This window comes from Eptesicus fuscus, chromosome 4 (assembly GCF_027574615.1).
Source record: "Eptesicus fuscus isolate TK198812 chromosome 4, DD_ASM_mEF_20220401, whole genome shotgun sequence".
Taxonomy (NCBI): Eukaryota; Metazoa; Chordata; class Mammalia; order Chiroptera; family Vespertilionidae; genus Eptesicus; species Eptesicus fuscus.
In genome coordinates this window covers 51,595,009-51,612,612 of record NC_072476.1, presented here as the reverse complement: position 1 = coordinate 51,612,612, position 17,604 = coordinate 51,595,009, and positions in this window count along the sequence as shown.

The window sequence follows — 17,604 nt, the reverse complement described above, 5'->3', positions numbered from 1 at the left end:
TAGTAAGAATGTTAATAGCCTATGATAGTCTGTCACTTGACCATGCATATGATCTGTCCATCTTGCTGAGTGCTAGCTAGAGACAATAGCCCTGGACCTTGGGCCTTTGCCTGATGAGCTGTAATGTGTAATAGCACAGGCAGCAGTGCCAGCTGCAAGAGTAGTTCAAGCCCTCTTTCTCCTCCCCAAATTCAGTCTATTATTAAATTATTCACAAAGATGTGGAGACATCTGCAATAGTGTCAACAGTAAAGAAGCATTATTTCTCTACTAAGAGGAAGGAAGGAAAGGAATAAAGGAAGGAAGGAAGAAAAGGAAGGAAGGAAGGAAGGAAGGAAGGAAGGAAGGAAGGAAGGAAGAAAGAAAGAAAGAAAAAAGAAAAGAAAAGAAAAGAAAAGAAAAGAAAAGAAAAGAAAAGAAAAGAAAAGAAAAGAAAAGAAAAGAAAAAAAGAAAGGAAATGGAAAGGAAAGAAGGAAAGGGAAGGGAAGGAAAGGAAAGGAAAGGAAAGGAAAGGAAAGGAAAGGAAAGGAAAGGAAAGGAAAGGAAAGGAAAGGAAAGGAAAAAGGAAAGGAAAGGAAAAAGCAGGAAAGGACAAAAGAAAGACATGTAGATACAAGGTAAGCAGAATCTACATTCCTTTTAGCGGCTCACTTTTTTTTTTTAGAGTATGTTTATTAAAGTTGAGGACAGTGAAACAAGGAAGGGCTTAGGATAGAAGAAGTAACAGCAGAGCCTAAGCAGGACTATTTTGTCTCACTATGAAATCAGAGAAAAGGGGGCCCTGGAGATAGGTTTAGGGGGTTAGTCCTGGATGAGCTGCTGTTGCCTATTGCTTCCCTGGTTGCAAGTCTCCTGGAGTCCCCTGGAGTTTAGGAGATGCATGCCTGTGGGGGGAAAGTGAGGGAGAAGATAAAGGCATGGGTGTGCTCCTGCGAAGGGGAACACACAGGGACTCGCTTTTAATTCAACATCTTTCTATATCTTTAATTGATTATCAATGATTCAGAGGCAGTAAGATAGAGGTATATAATTCCTTTTTTGACTCCAGGAGAAAAATACAGTTAATGCACTAAGATTGAGATTCTTATTATCAATTTACTTTGTGCTCTCTGGAAAGCTATGTGGTCTATTCCATAAATTCTGAAGTTATTATTATGCCATAAAGGGGAGAATCCAAAGATATACTTGCATCAAGATGAATGTCTATTATTCTGATTTTAATAAATTTCTCTATACTGAGGTAAAAGTGAGTCTTATGCTTAGAAAGTTATGGTAGTCCTTCACTCTTAAGATAACTTGTAAAATTTATAATCAAGCCTAGAGTTTTCTTTATGTCCCTTAGCCATGTTCCAGTCTTCCAAGAGTTATTTTAAAAAGCAAACTATAGCTTTAAATGTGATTAATCCAATTTTCCTAGAACTCTGGAATCCCAGCCATCTGCACAGCACAAGTTTGCTGCACAGTTTGCTTAATTATTATATATTATTATAGGAGAGCAACTTCAAATTTGTAAAGATAAAAAGAATTCCAGATTCTCTACAAAGAGAGATATTGAAATGATAAGGAAATGAGGTAAATTATATATATAAAAGCCTAAGCGACCGAATGACCGGACGACCAGTTGCTATGATGCGCACTGACCACCAGGGGCCAGACACTCAATGTAGGAACTTCCCCCTGGTGGTCAATGCGCTCCCACAGCCAACCTCCTGCGGCCCCTCCCCCCAGCTGGCCAGCCCCCCTGATCGGCCCCGATTGCCGACCAGGCCGAGGGACCCCACCTGTGTACGAATTCATGCACCATGCATCTAGTTCTTCATAAAGAAGTTAAGGACAAAGAAAAAAGATATTGACAGGTGTCTTCATATAAAAGAATGTAGCCAAATAAAACAGAAATTGATCTCTTGTTAAATTTTCAAAATGAGAAAATTTAATACTTGCTACAAAATTTAATACTTGCTACTTTTAACCATTTTTTCTAAAATTGTTTTGGATGCTACTTCCTATTGAAGTTAGATGGCACAGTAGAAAATAATGGTAAATAATAAAAGTCTTAGTGTTTATAGAGAAGTCTCCCATTAAATAAATAAATAAAGACACCCACAGAGGAGAATATGTCTGATCAAAGTTTCTTCAATAGGCACCACTGTTGGCTTTCATTTGTGCCTTTTGCTGCCCTTTTACTACTTAATAGTAGAAGTGAGCCTACGATTCTGGAAGGTGAGGGAAAAATGCAGCCTCTGCCCCTTTGATACACTTATTATGTATGTGTTTCCATCACACTGGAAGCTGAAAGAGAATTGAACGTTTTGATTTTGGATGGTGTATTTATTTATGTTCAGTTTACTATTAAGACATCTTTCCATACTTCCCTAAATGATGCCATGACGACCAGAAACAATCTTTGTTTTCATGTCCATATTTTTCATTACAAGATAAAAGCCCACTGATGAATTTCTCAATATTATCTATTTCCCACTGCACACCTTTGGGAAATTACAAGCTTCATTTTCAACACATGAAAAATAGGTGAGAGCTCAGTTTTTAAAGCAAAATTAAATATTGCCCTCTAGAATTCTGTCATCCTTTTTTTTTTTCCTGATTCATGTTTATACACAGTCATATGCAAAGTGGCACTACATCTAAAAATAAGCTAGTAAGCCCCCCATGTGTGCCTGTAAACACAAAGACTGATGGTTTAATATATGATATGAACTCATGAATTATGGCTTAGCTCCTGCAGAGGCATAAAAAATCATATAAACTTTTGAAGATGGACTGTACCATTCATTTAGAACAACAATTCCATGTCTAGTATACTGCTCATTGAGATAAGAGTCATGCAGTCAGAATGAGACATACTTTTCTGTCTAATCCTCAGCTTTCTCTGTGGAGAGTCAGAGAGGCTGACAAATTATCCTCAGATTTTACTATCATATTACAATTGAATGAAGAGTGTAATATACTACTTTTCTAAGCTCCAAGGTAAAGACTCTTGATGAGACTAAAAATAGAATCAGTAGATCACCCAGAATTAGCAACCAAGTAGGCAATTAGCTATTATTATACCTAAAGATGTTATTATCCAGTAATATTTAGTTGTGCTCAGTATCAGTGTTTTGTAGAAGGAATTTGATATTTCAACTTTGCTATGGATGTCTAATAGGAACATGGGCTAGGGATATACTGTACTCCTAAGTAGTTGGCTTGAGAAATATAAAAGAATGAGCCTTGATAAGACTGGGCAATACTGTTTTATATCCAGAGGTCCAAACGGATATAGAAAAGGAAAAGGATATTTCCCTGTATACCTGGAAGGGTGTAGACCTTGTAATTTTTAAATTTAAAATTGAGAATTATGCATATGTTCTTTCCTCATGTGTTTCTAATATTCTTATAATAGTATCATTTTCACTATTTGCAAAGTTTTAAATTCTTGGCCCTCTAGCAAAAGTTTTATTTGGAGGAAATCTATTTTTCTGAAAGTAAAATATTTCTTGGATTTTTAAAATGTAGATGCATGCAATTCTACAGAAACCATACATTTCTGCCATGTTTGTTTCCAGTTTTAACTTTTAGTTTCATTATGAAAATTTAATATTTTATGCAAGATTATTTAAAATAAGTGAAGAAAAGAGAAGCTAATCAATAAATTACTGGGGCCAACTTGATAGAAAAAGATACCACAAAAGAATAAATTATAAATGAATAAAATAGGGAAAATAAAATGCAAACAGAATAAGAATTAAACAAAAATGTATTGCTATTGCCTACGCTCATAGATTGTGTAGGGTCTAAGCATATAAAAAATTTAAAAAGCAAAAATGAAAAAGCTTGATAAATTTGATTATATGAACAGTTAAGACAACTCTATGGAAATAATAAACACAGTGTGAAAGTCAAAATGTAATTGGCAACAATAAAGTTACTTCTGACAGATAAATGCTAATGCTATTAGTATACAAAAAACTCATAACAGTGAGAAAAAGATTAAGATCTAATTAGAAAGATAAGCAATGAGCATGAAGAAATAGTTAATAAACAAAGAATATGAATGACCAATAAACAAATGAAAGTACAAGGCACTTATAATTAAATAATAAGTCTTTTTAGTTATCAGATTGCCAGTGATCAAAGTTTGATAATTACTTGTGTTGGTAACAGTTTGAAAAGGAACCTATCAAATTCTCAAAACCACTATGTGTCTAAATTGATATTATCTTATGGATCCTGAAACTCCCTGGGTAGTTCTAATTCTCTAAATGTATCCTAAAATTATTATAGAAAAAAAGTATTAGGAATATATTTGCAAACATTTTCACTGAAAAACTAATAACATTTATGTGTATCAATAAAATGGCATTTTAATAAATCACACTATGTCCATAAAATGAGTTTTTTACCACTCTTCAAAAGTGGCAGGATTTATATATTCCAACATGGAAAGAGGTGCAAAATGTATTAGCAATGAGAGAAAGTTGTAGAAAAGTTTAAATATTGGAATGGGTAATAACATTTTGTTAAGAGTATGGGCTCTGAAGTCAGAATACCAGGATTCACTAGTAAATCAAGCTCTGTCATTTGATGTAGTATATTGAGCAAGTTCCCTATTCTTTTGTTATTTATATTATTTCTTTTTAAAAAATTTTTTGTTAATCCTTACCTGAGGATATTTTTTCATTAATTTTTAGAGAGGAGGAGAGACAGAGAGAGAGAAGAAACATCGATGTGAGAGAGACACATCAATTGATTGCCTCCCAAAGGAGCCCTGACCAGGGCCGGCATCAAGTCTGACACCAAGACATACCCTTGACCATAATCAGACCCAGGACCCTTTGGTCCATGGGCTGATGCTCTATCCACTGAGCCAAACCAGCTAGGGCTATTATTTCTTTAGGTGTTATAATGAAAATAGTAAAAATACTATCTTCAATGGTTTTTGTAAGAAATAAATGTGAATAATATGAAAAATACTTATTCCTGTTCTTGGTCCTATTCACTAAACATTAGCTAGTGTTATTAACATCACATTAATATGGATTTATACACACAAAATATGCTAATAATAATCACCCCTAGAAAATATGTGAGGGAGAGAATAGGGATAAAGAATGAAGAAGAATGGAAAATTTTTATTTTTCCAAGTTTTATATTCTGTGAATTTTTTATAATGAGCATGAAGTCCTTTAACAATAAATCATGAACATTTCTATTTAAAATGTTTAGTTTCAAATTATTTATACAGGACCTAATATGGACAAAGAGGCATTCTGAAAAATCTACAGTATAAAAGTACATAATCCTCATATACATTTTTTATGAGAAAAATATAGTCCTGAGAGCTCCCCTTACAGCTGTGGATCTATGTTTTCATCTCAGAGTATTTTATAATATCCCTGTGATTTTTGTCTTGCCCCATTGTCTTCCCCCACCCATCACCATTTATCCTCCTATGCCCTCTTCTGCTTCCACCCATCCCCTACCCCCACAATCACCAAACTGTTGTCCATGATAATGAGTTTTCTCTCTTTTTCTTTTTTTCCTCAATCCTTTCCCCACCCCCAATACACCCCTCACCAACTAGAACTGTCTGCCTGCTATCTATGAGTCTGTCCCTATTTTGCTTGCTTGGTAGTTCAGTTTGTTCATTAAATTTCACATATGAGTGAAATCATATGGTACTTGTCTTTCTCTGACTGGCTTATTTCACTTAGCATAATGTTCTCCAGGCCCATCCATGCTGTTACAAAGGGTACGATTTTCTTCCTTTTAATAGCTGAGTAGTATTCCATTGTATAAATGAACCATGGCTTTTTTATCCACTCATCTACTGATGGACACTTGGGCTACTTCCAAATCTTGGCTATTTTAAATAAAACTGCAATAAACATAGGGGTACATATATTCTTTTAAATTTGTGTTTTGGGTTTCTTTGGATATATTCCCAGAAGTGGAATCACTGGATCATTAGACAATTTTTAATGTTTTGAGGGATCTCTATACTGCTTTCCACAGTGGCTGCAGCAATCTTCATTCCCACTAACAGTGCATAAGGGTTCCCTTTTCTCCACATACTTGCCAACACTTATTTGTTGATTTTTTGATGATAGCCATTCTAACAGGTGTGAGGTGATATGGCATTGTGGCTTTAATTTTCATTTCTCTGATGCTTAGTGATATTAACCATCTTTTCATATGTCTATTGGCCATCTGTATGTCTTCTTTACAGAAGTGTCTATTCAGGTCTTTTACCCATATTTTTAATTGGATTGTTTGTTTGTTTTTGGTGCTAAGTTTTATAAATTCTTTATCATTTTTGGATATTAACCCCTAATCAGATGTATCATTGGTGAATATGTTCTCCCATTCAGGGGGTTGTCTTTTCATTTTGTTGATGGTGTCCTTTGCTTTGAAAAGACTATAATTTACTTAAAACATTAAAATTAGTAAAAATAATAAGTATGGGAAAGTACAATATTTGTATTTACTCTAAGTTAGGGAACACTGATGCTTTATATACTTATGTGTGAGAAACTAAATGATTGAAAAGTTCCCACTCTGACTCTCCCATGTTCTCAAACTCCAAATCTGTTTCTCCCACCCCTCATGTGACATTAGCACACAATACTTTTATTCTACCACTTTTGCTAAATCAAAATTGCCTAGCCATCAACTGCTAAACTACAAGAACAATCTTATTTTCCCCAAGAAATAGTTATAGCTAATAAACCCTAAAACTTACTTCATTTCATATTATTCCTTCTGCAAAATACTCTACCTAAACTCTGTTTTTCTTCCTAAACATAAACTCTTTCAAAGCTGAGCCTATTGTCAAATTTTTTAGTAAATGCTATCCTTAATGGTGCTCGGGTTCTTTTTCTTCCACCATTTTTGGTGCTGTCACTCAGATCACACTCAGCCAAGGTCATTTTCTGGATAGATCACAATAGGACCCCTTGACATACGCCTCCTCAGAATCCCAGGGACTCAACAGTTGAGCAAATCCTACTTATGATGAGCACACCTATTCTTTGCTTCAAGTTCTACATAAGCTTTCATGTGATTTTTTGTTTGTTTGTTTGTTTGTTTGTTTTCTGACCTTGACATAACCTCTTGATTGAAATCTGTTTAATTAGCCAGGGCACTCAAGAATGAGGTCAGGTGTCATGCCAAGATTCTTGTCTATTTGTCTGTTGTCCATTATCATTTGTGTATGGTTTCTCAATATTTCAGTGAAACTGATTTCTTGTCCACATTCTTACATGTACAAGTCTTATGATCCTATATAATAAAGAGCTAATATGCAAATGGTTGTCACGCCCTTGCACCCTTGCACCCTCGCGCCAGGGTGGAGGGACCTGAGGCCACGCCCCCCGCCCCAGCGCTGGGGCCAGGGGACCTGAGGATTCGCCCCCCACCCGGCACTGGGTTGGGGGACCTGAGGCTGTGACCCCGCCTGGCAGAGCTTGGCGCCGGGCCAGGGAACCTGAGGCTGCATCCCCCTGCCCTGTGGGACTTGACGGGGGTGGAACTGGCCAGGTCTGGGTCTCATGTGATTTCGAGGTGCGCGAGGGTGGGCGGGGACTTGACTCTGGGTCCTGCAGCACGCCCCAGACTCTGACAGGAGAAAGATTTTCATATACATTTTACTAATTTTCTTTTATCTCTGACACTTCTATTATAGAGAAAGGACAAATAGCAATATTAAAATTTTCCTCTAATTAATTCCCCTTTAATGTGCACAAATTTCGTGCTTTGGGCCACTAGTGGGAATATAAGTAAATAATTGAAACTGGCAGGATTTAACCAAGGACAATTAATGCCTTCAGTGGTTATTCTGCAGAATTTTGAATAGGCTTTTATAATTTACCCAACAGCTTTCCCTAAGGGTTTTTCTATTAAAAATTGTCAGTCAAAAATCCAGTCCTAGCTCTCAGAAGTTGGTGTTTATACCATTCAGTAATCAGAAGAATCAGGACTCCCTAGAGAAATGGCTGATTTTAGGATTGGCACAGAAAATATACAAGATGAGGCTGGAACATCTTATATTGCCAGAGAACAAGAAAGTGACTAAACACACACACATACACACATTGATGGGGGAACCAAAGGAGTTCATAATGGCTAAAACTGGGATAATTTTACACAATAGAACACCAAAGCCAACAACGGCCTGTTTTTGATGCACATAGAATATTTGTAGTAATTAGAAGAAAATTTATATCTGTAAACACATATATTATAAAAGAATAATAGCTACTAATTAATGATACCTATATATGAAAAAAAAGATAAAAGAAAAGGATGAATATGAGAAAGGAAAGAACAGAAACTAAAGAAATTGATAAATATACTATAGAGACACCAAATAAGCAAAAACTGACCCTAAAAAGATTAACCAAATCAATTAACTGCTGACAAGGCAGGTAAATTTATAAAAATGTGAAATGATAATCAATTATCAAGATTTATAAGGATTATTGCCACAGATTCTACACACTTAGAAACATTAAGAGATCATTATAAATAACTTTGTCCCAATGAATTTGAATCTCCAGATGAAATATACTATTTACTGACTCTTCTACATATGACTTGTTAATTTCAGTAATTGTTGATAAGTTCCTGTTAGACCAATTTTCCTGCAACTAACACCTATAAATTTTGTAAAATAATATAAAAATTACTTCATAAGTACACATTGGAGCAACCAAAAGTAGGCAGAATTTGGAAGGGTCTCTATAGCTGGACAAACTTTAAGCATAAGATAGCTGTAATTATTTAATATTATCAGATAAAGTGGAATTCAGGACAAAATTTTTATTATTTATAATAACACCAAAGTGTAAAGAAATCTAGATTATTTATCTTGAACTAGATACATGTTTATAAAAAGTTATTTCATGTGCTAGCTTAAGACCCATGCATTTCAAACTTTTACTTAAAAAGCATAAAGAAATATCAAAATGGTTAATGAGGTTAATGTTGAAATTTTTAGGGCTGACACATATGGAAGTGTTCAACTTACACTGAGATGCAACAAAAATTAAGATAGTTTTATGGATGCATAGAAGGATGCATGAAATAATATATGAGAAAGTAAATAGCAAAATATTTGCTGTACAAGCCAGGTTTTGACTATATAGATACTCACTGGATGAGGCTTTTGACTTTTCTTTATGCTTGAAAAGTTTTATTGAAACATTAGGGGTAATGACAAGCACAAAAGTTCAAAATCAAAATATCTTTATATCACTTAACAAAACTATAAATAAAAATCTCACTACATAGAAAATTTTAAATCTAATTATCTTTATATTGTATTCTTCCAAACAGATACAAAATAATATCCCTAAATTTAAACATTTTTTTATGAAATAGGAATAACAAATAAATCTTCCCAGAATATTCTTGAAAGCTAACAACACTGAGATAATTTAAAAGGACTTTACAATGAAAGACAGTGGCAATAATTCTATTGAGAATGTTAGTTAATCAAGTCCAGCAGTGAATTCAAGAAAAATAGATTAAGCGCAAAAGTTTTATTGAAGTAATGCAGTACTAATTTAATATTGAAAATCAATCAACATAAATCATACCATTGCAAAATAAAGGAGAAAAACAAGAGTGAGATAGTTTCATTAGGTACTGAAAATCCAAACGTTAAAAATCCTTAGCAGGAAACACGAATAAACACTTCCAAAAAGTGGATATCTAATCAGTAAATATATTGCAAGATGCTCAATCTTATTAGTCACCAGGAAAATGCAAATTAAAATTTTAACATGACACTATCCAGATTTCAACTTAAAATCACTTATACCAAAAGAATCAGGAAGAACTGAATGAAAAAGACAAATAGATGCCAACACTGAGATGAAAGAGTTTAAGAATTATCTGATAAAAACTTCAAAAATAGCCATCATTAAAAACTTAAACCAGCAATTGCACAGCCAGAGGAGGGAAGCCTGAGTTCCCGGGTGCCAGAGGGAAGCCAGTGAGGCAGCCGGGGGAAGGAAGGCCTACTCTTGCATGAATTTTCATGCATCAGGCCTCTAGTTCAGAATAATTAAAAATGCTGGATAAAATATTTTAAAATATCATTCTAAATGCATTATTGAATTGGTTGAAAAATAGGAGAAGACCTCAAAGGCCACAAATAAAAGATAGCATGAACCCAAAGTACAAGGAAGCAGGAGCAAAACAAGAGGAAGAAGAGAGGAGAGAATTCCTTTGTCTGGGGGATTTTACCCTCCCAAGATTTTGCACACTTAAAGTGGTGTCACCACCCTGGCCAGGAAAACTTATCAGTACGAATTGTATATGAACCAAACAAAAGAGTTGCAAAATGTGTGAAATAAAAACTAATTGAACTGAAAGGAAACTAAACAAATTCACAGTTATAATTGGAGACTTAACACCCTCTCTAAGTAACTGATAAAACAACTAGACAGAAAATCAGCAAGAATATTTAAGAACTTTGAAAAACCATCAGCCAACAGAAACTAATCAACATTTTTAGAGCACACTATTGAACAGGAACAGAATACATAATAGTTTTAAGCACTCGAGGAACCATATTCTAGGCCTTAAAATAAATATCAGAAAATATAAAAGAATTGAAATCATACACAGTGTGTTCTACAACCACAACAGAATCAAACTCAAAATAAATAACAGAAATTTAACTAGAAAATCACCAAACACCTGAAAACTAAAACACAAGCTATTAAATCACCATTTAGATGCTCTTTGGGTCCGAGGAAGTCTCAATGGAAATTTATAAATACATTGAAATAAATGAAATAAAATACAGTATGTCATAATTTATAAAACAAAACTAACTCAGTGCTAGGAGAGAAATTGGTTAGATTTAAAAAGAGAAAAATTCTCAAATCTATAATCTTAACTTCCATCTCAAGATGTGGAAAAACAAGGGCAAAGTAACCAGAGAAAACACAGGAAGGATATAATAACAAGAGCAGAAATCAATGAAATAGAAAACAGAAACACTATAGAAGAAATCATTGAAACAAAACCTGGCTTTTTGAAAATATTGGTAAAATTGGCAAGACTGACAAAAAAAAAAAAAGAGAGAAGATACAAATTGCCAATATCAGGAATGAAACAAGATATCACTAAATATCCTGCAGATATCATCATAATAAAGGAATACTAAAAATAATACTGATAGATTTGACATCTTAGATTAAATGGATAACTTCCTCAAAGCATATGCATTATAATTTAAAAATACTGTTATTATATACCAAGAGTTTATTGCCAGTCAGATGTTACCTGAATCTTTTATGCTGTGAGCATTCATTTTACATTAGAGAAAATAACAGAAATAATACAGATATGTATGTTCTTGAAAGTCTTGAGAGTATTAAGGGCATACTTTTATAAGCCCCAGATGTACATTACAATAGTTTCCCATCATTTCATGCTTCTGAAATCTATTTCTAGTAGAAATAAATCTACAGGATATCCAGATAGAGTTTATGTCAACAGCACTGAAGAATTATGGAAAAATGAATTCCAGAACATCTGCTGATTAAATATATAAAGCCTCTAACTGGCTCTTTATAGACTGTAGAAGTTATCAGAGCTTTCTTTGGAAATTTACTCATACCAAAAATAAATAAATAAGTAGTCAACATGAAGCACTGCCATTCAAAATTAATTTGAGTGAGTGAAAGAGCTTTATTCATGAAAGGCATTATATATCACCAGTTAATTTACTATTACCTATCTATAATAATAAAAGCATAATATGCAAATCAGTCAAACGCTGAACAGTGGAACAACCATCTGGATGACCACACTATGACACCCAATGGCGCCAACCCAGCCAAGGCGGGTGTGATGTGATTGGTGAGGGGCCCCACCATCGCCCTATGATCGCCCTGCAGAGGGAGGCCCAGGCCACTGGCCAGCAGGGCAATCTATCAGGGGTCTCCATGATCGCCCCAAAGAGGAAGGCCCAGACCACACACCAGCAGGCTGCAGGAGGTGGGCAGGCCTCCCTCTGCAGGGGCGATCCATTGGGGGGCTTCCAGGCTGTGAGAGGGCACAGGCCAGGCTGAAGGACCCCCCCCCCCCAAACAACTGCATGAATTTTGTGCACTGGGCCTCTAGTATAATATAAAAGGCTAATATGCTAAGTGTCCCTCTGTCCTTCCAAGAGGTCTCTATGATACACACTCATCCCAGGGGGCAGGCGCTCAATCAGGAGCTGCCAAGCTGCAGTGACTTGGCAGCGGTGGTTCTCGTGTGACACACCCTGAAACCAGAGAAGAGGGAGCCCAGTTACTCAAGGGGCCATGTGATTCCACCTTCGGCTGTGGGTTATGTTGTTGCTGGGACTCTGTTGGCCCCGAATCTGGTTTACTGCACACTTGTGTTTGTGTTCCACACCCTGTATGACAGCAACTTTACAGAGTGCCCTCTTGCACTCCAGGACCCCTGGGGGGATGTCAGAAAGCTGGTTTCAGCCCTATCCCCACAGGCCAGGCCTAGGGACCCCACCTGCTGGAGGGTCCGTGCTCACTCCACAAACGCCCTTTGAGCCATGGCACCACCCCAGGTGCGGCCAGCTGGGGAGGGACCATGGGAGGTTGGCTCCAGGGCGTGTCCAGCCCATCTTCTCCAGTCGTGCCACGCCAGCTACCTTCCAATTAATTAATTTTCAGTGTCCACTAATCCATGCATTGGATCACTAATTATATATAATGAAACATAAGGATTTTTTTAAGTTCGAGGCACAGTTTTTTTAATATACGATATTTTTAGCTCTCATGAATGATAATTTAAATGAACAGGAGTTGGCCCTATTATGGCATATGAATAATTAATTAACATACCTCCAGCAATATTTTATCATGAATCCACTACTGAGATTATCTTAGTAACCACATTTTTCAAAGGTAACTTTGTAAAAAAAAAAAAGCCTATTGCTGGAAGATTATTTTGTGAAATTACCTCAGTAACACATCTTCTCCTCTTAATAAAAAAGGGTGATACTAAATTTCTTTAGATAAAAGAAAGTTTCACACAGCCAAATTTCAGTGTCTATGAATTTATAAACCAATTCTGAATAACTGGATAAAAAGACATTTAAAGACTAGGAAGGGATATAAATAAGTAACAGCTATATAATAAGGCTTGGAAAATACGTGTCTGGTTGGGACCACTCCAGATTTTCATTAAGAGACTGTCCTTGTATAAAAGCATATAAATTATTTTTTCTTTGTACTTCATTCTTACTGAAAAGTACTAGGAGAAGAAGTCCAGTTGGTTTGGATGTCACAAATCTGCTCTTTCATTTAAAAAAATATTAAATATATTGATTGAAAGATCCACCATAACCTGATATAGTGGATGTAGAACAATTCTAGAAAAAGAAATGGAGATTATCTGAATTAAATCAGGGGAAATGGATGCAGAATAGCTAAAATGCAAGAAACATTTAAGAAAGTTTCTTCAATAGACCAATAAAGTGAATTTTGTGAACATGTAGTCAATTAAGATATCTCCACACTACATAAAACACTTTTTAAAATAATGTCCTTTCTGATCAGCCATTCTGAAACAGTAGGCATGCATGAGGAATAACAGCTGAGTATGTCAGCATTAACTATGTAGCCATAACACAAGAAGTCCATGTGTATGGTAGTGTAATGTTATGCTATTCAAAGTATGGCCCATGGACTAGCAACTTAGATTCTTAGATGAGCCCATGAATCAAATTCTGATTTTTAAAATTATATCCAGCTGATTTGTATGCATAGAGAAAGTTTGATAAGTTCTAGAAGCAAATCACAGCTGAGAGTAAAAATGGGAAAAAGACACTTCCTTTTTCTAAAACACCTTTTCCTTAAAACCTTCAGTAGAATCATTCAGGCAGCAGGTATGATAACATCAAAACCTGAGGAGTCACTACCATCAACAGTCACACAAGTGGAGAGAGCAGAAGCAAAACACCAGAAAATAGGGTAAATCTGAGGATTGGTCACAATCCCAGGTTTCGCTCCAATAAATAAATGGGAACAGAACTGGCAACTTTGTACCAAATAAACTCCCAATATCCTTGGACATTAAGTTGGGTAAGAAGACCCAATGGTTCATGGTTGTAATACAATTGTTTTTATATGCTGAAGACTTTCATTTTACACATAAATTCTATCATCTTTTCATGGTTTAAACTCATAGATTATACCAATCAGTATTTTTAATTTGATATTTAATATCCACTTGACTTTGCATGTCATTATTAAAATGCTTAAAACAGAAACCTGAATCTCCAACCCCAAACCTGATCATTTCTATTCTCCCCAACTTTGATGATCAGGACCATTGTTATGGGTTAGTTTAACCAAAATATGAAGAGTCATATTTGACTCCTGTCTTTCCTTTATACCTTTCATCCAATATACAGCAAGTCTGTTGTCCCTGCCCTAAAATAAATGCTGAATCCAAATAGTTCTTACCACTTTTCTTATGACCCACCTTAATCATTGTAGGCTACTGAAGATCCCTTATTTTCTTGCTTTATTCTGTTTTCTTATCTCTTCAGTCAATTTGCCACAGTGCAGTCAATATGTTGATTTTAAAACCTAAATTATATCAGATCACTCCCTGTTCAAAACTTCTAGTGGCTTCCATCACAATCTGAATAAAATATAGATGCCTTCTTGGCCATACAATATCTGGTTTTGCCTACTTTTCCAATTTCATTTCTTATCAACCTCCTCCTTACTCATAACCCCAATTTCTTCCTACACTGGATGTTTAATCCTCCATTTCATAGAGCTCTACCTTGCATTAGAATCTTTGTATTTGCCATTTGATTTTCCTGAAATATTTTCTTCTCAATGCCAATTCTGCTTAGAGGCCTTCCTTGATTTCTCTGTCTAAAATAGCCTCTGTTACTCCCTATTCTTTTGGTTTCATTTATCTGATATTATATGATACTAGAGGCCCGATGTACAAAATTCATGCAAGAGTAGGCCTTCCTTCCCCCGGCTGCTGGCACCTGCTTCCCTCCGGCACCCGGGACCCAGGCTTCCCTCGCAGCCCTGGCTTCATCTGGAAGGTCATCAGGAAGGATGTCCTGTCTAATTAGCATATTACTCTTTTATTAGTATAGATAATTTTATGTTTTATGTATTTATCTTTCACTAAAATATAAGCTTCATTAAAGGCAAGAACTTGATATTTCTTATAAATGATGTTTCCTATTCTTTAACACAAATACAATTAATAAGTACTTATCAAATATTTTTTGGAGGAAATGTGAAGAGAAATACAAATTCATGTCCTTGAAAGAGCAATTGAGAGAGAGAGAGAATTTTATATCATTACAGGTTGTTGAGGCCATTCTACTAGTTAAATATGTTTCAAACCAGATATGGAAAGAGTATTTGGTAAAAAAATTAAATGAGAAAGTCAAATCATTTACAATATTACATTTATGGCAAAACAAAACACACAAAAAGCTACTAACTACATGGTATAAGGTTTATTTCACTGATTCATTAACAGAATATCTACTATGTTCCAAGAATCCTGCCAGGACCATGAATCACAAATGGGAAAGGGAAGCAAGTAATGTAAGTCTCAGGTCCTCAGACATAGAACCGATAATATTGTGACCTTCTAAAAAGTTTCAACAAAGCTACACAGCAAAGAATATTGTCTTTGACAAAATCCATCAAAGTCATATTTTCAGTTTTTGCATTTTTCTGTTCTTTGTCCCCTCTGTTGATTTAATCAAGAATTCCTAATTCTGTCTCAAACTTTTACAGAATAATCATGGCTTTGAACTATTTATTTACAACTCCAAGGTTATAAGATATTCAATTTTCATGATGGCTCAGCTTTTATCTAAACTACATTCATTTAAAGCCTGAACAGAAATTTTCCATAATATTTTTCACTTGATCACATTTAGAAATAATCAAATTTGCAGGATTATTCAGAATGCTGAAGCAGCCCAGACTTGAGGTTTTTGATGAGATTCTCAACATGAACAACCATCTCTCTTTCTTTTCTAAAACCACACTTATCCTCATAATGCTATTGGCCTTGCTAAAATTTTCTCATGGTGACTCAGACTGTTGTTAACACTCTCCTTATAAGCTAGTGATGTTTAATCTGAATAATAAGTAACTCTGTGAACCCTTGAAATGACATGAAAAACATAGGGAACAGCCCCTTTTTATCAGAGGAGTTTCAAAGAGGATCCAGTCTTCTGCAGCTTTGTGACACCAATAGCACCTAACTCAGAAGGGTGGACCAGATCTCCAGTGATTTAATGAATTTTTTTCATCTTACTATATACTCACTAGAGGCCTGGTGCACGAAATTCATGCATGGGGGGGCGTGTCCCTCAGCCCAGCCTGTACCCGCTCCAATCTGGGACCCCTCAAGGGATGTCTGACTGCCCGTTTAGGCCCAATCCTGCCGGGATCGGGCCTAAACGGGCAGTCAGACATCCCTCTCACAATCCAGGACTGCTGGCTCCCAACTGCTCACTTGCCTGCCTTCCTGATTGCCCCTAAGCGCTTCTGCCTGCCAGCCTGATCACCCCCTAACCACTCCCCTGCCAGCCTGATTGATACCTAACTGCCCTCCCCTGGAGGCCTGGTCACCCCTAACTGCCCTCCCTTGCAGGCCTTGTCCCTCCCAACTGCCCTCCCCTGCTGGCCTGATTGCCCACAACTGCCCTTCCTTGCAGGCCTTGTCCAACCCAACTGCCCTCCCCTGCTGGTCATCTTGTGGCAGCCATCTTGTGTCCACATGGGGGCAGCCATCTTTGACCACATGGGGACAGCCATCTTGTGTGTTGGAGTGATGGTCAATTTGCATATTACTCTTTTATTAGATAGGATTTGAGCAGACTCTAAAGTCTGATATGGATGTTAACATAGGTTTTATGTTTGCCTTCAAAATTGAACACTTGCTTCTCTAGCAATGCACAGAAAACTTGCAGTCACCACAAATTTTCTATCAGAAAGCATCAAACCTACCTCACTGCATGTGCTGAAAATAATTAATCATGTTAAAATTGAATGGACTAAAGTACAAATAATAAGATAAAGTAATAAAATAAAATTTGAAATACTAATTTCATCAAAAAGTACTCTTCCAAATATATCTTATATAGAATCACTAACATTCTTGTTGTTTGGTAACTTATGACATGTGTTAGCTTAAGTGTTTAGGGGTTTATAAACTGAAAGTAATTAAGCTTTTCTACCAAATCAAATAATAAAAACATATTACTTGATTTTTAGTGATTGTTAGTACATGAACTAGAAAAAAATGAGACTGAAAAAGTGCTTTTCTCTGTATAATCATTAGGCTTCTCTCTTGCTACAGATTTTTTATTTTTTCATGCAGTTGGGTGAGTTCTCCCCTGTGCTTCAGGGATTAATCAGGAATGTGAATAATCATGGTGAGAGCTGTTGGGATTTTGAATGAGTGTGCCATTGGATATATGAGACTTTAAATTCTTAAAAAATGCAAAAGAATAACACTTGATGGACATTCAATAGGAAATGACTAGGTGTCAGGACCTACACACCAGAAAGTTAAGG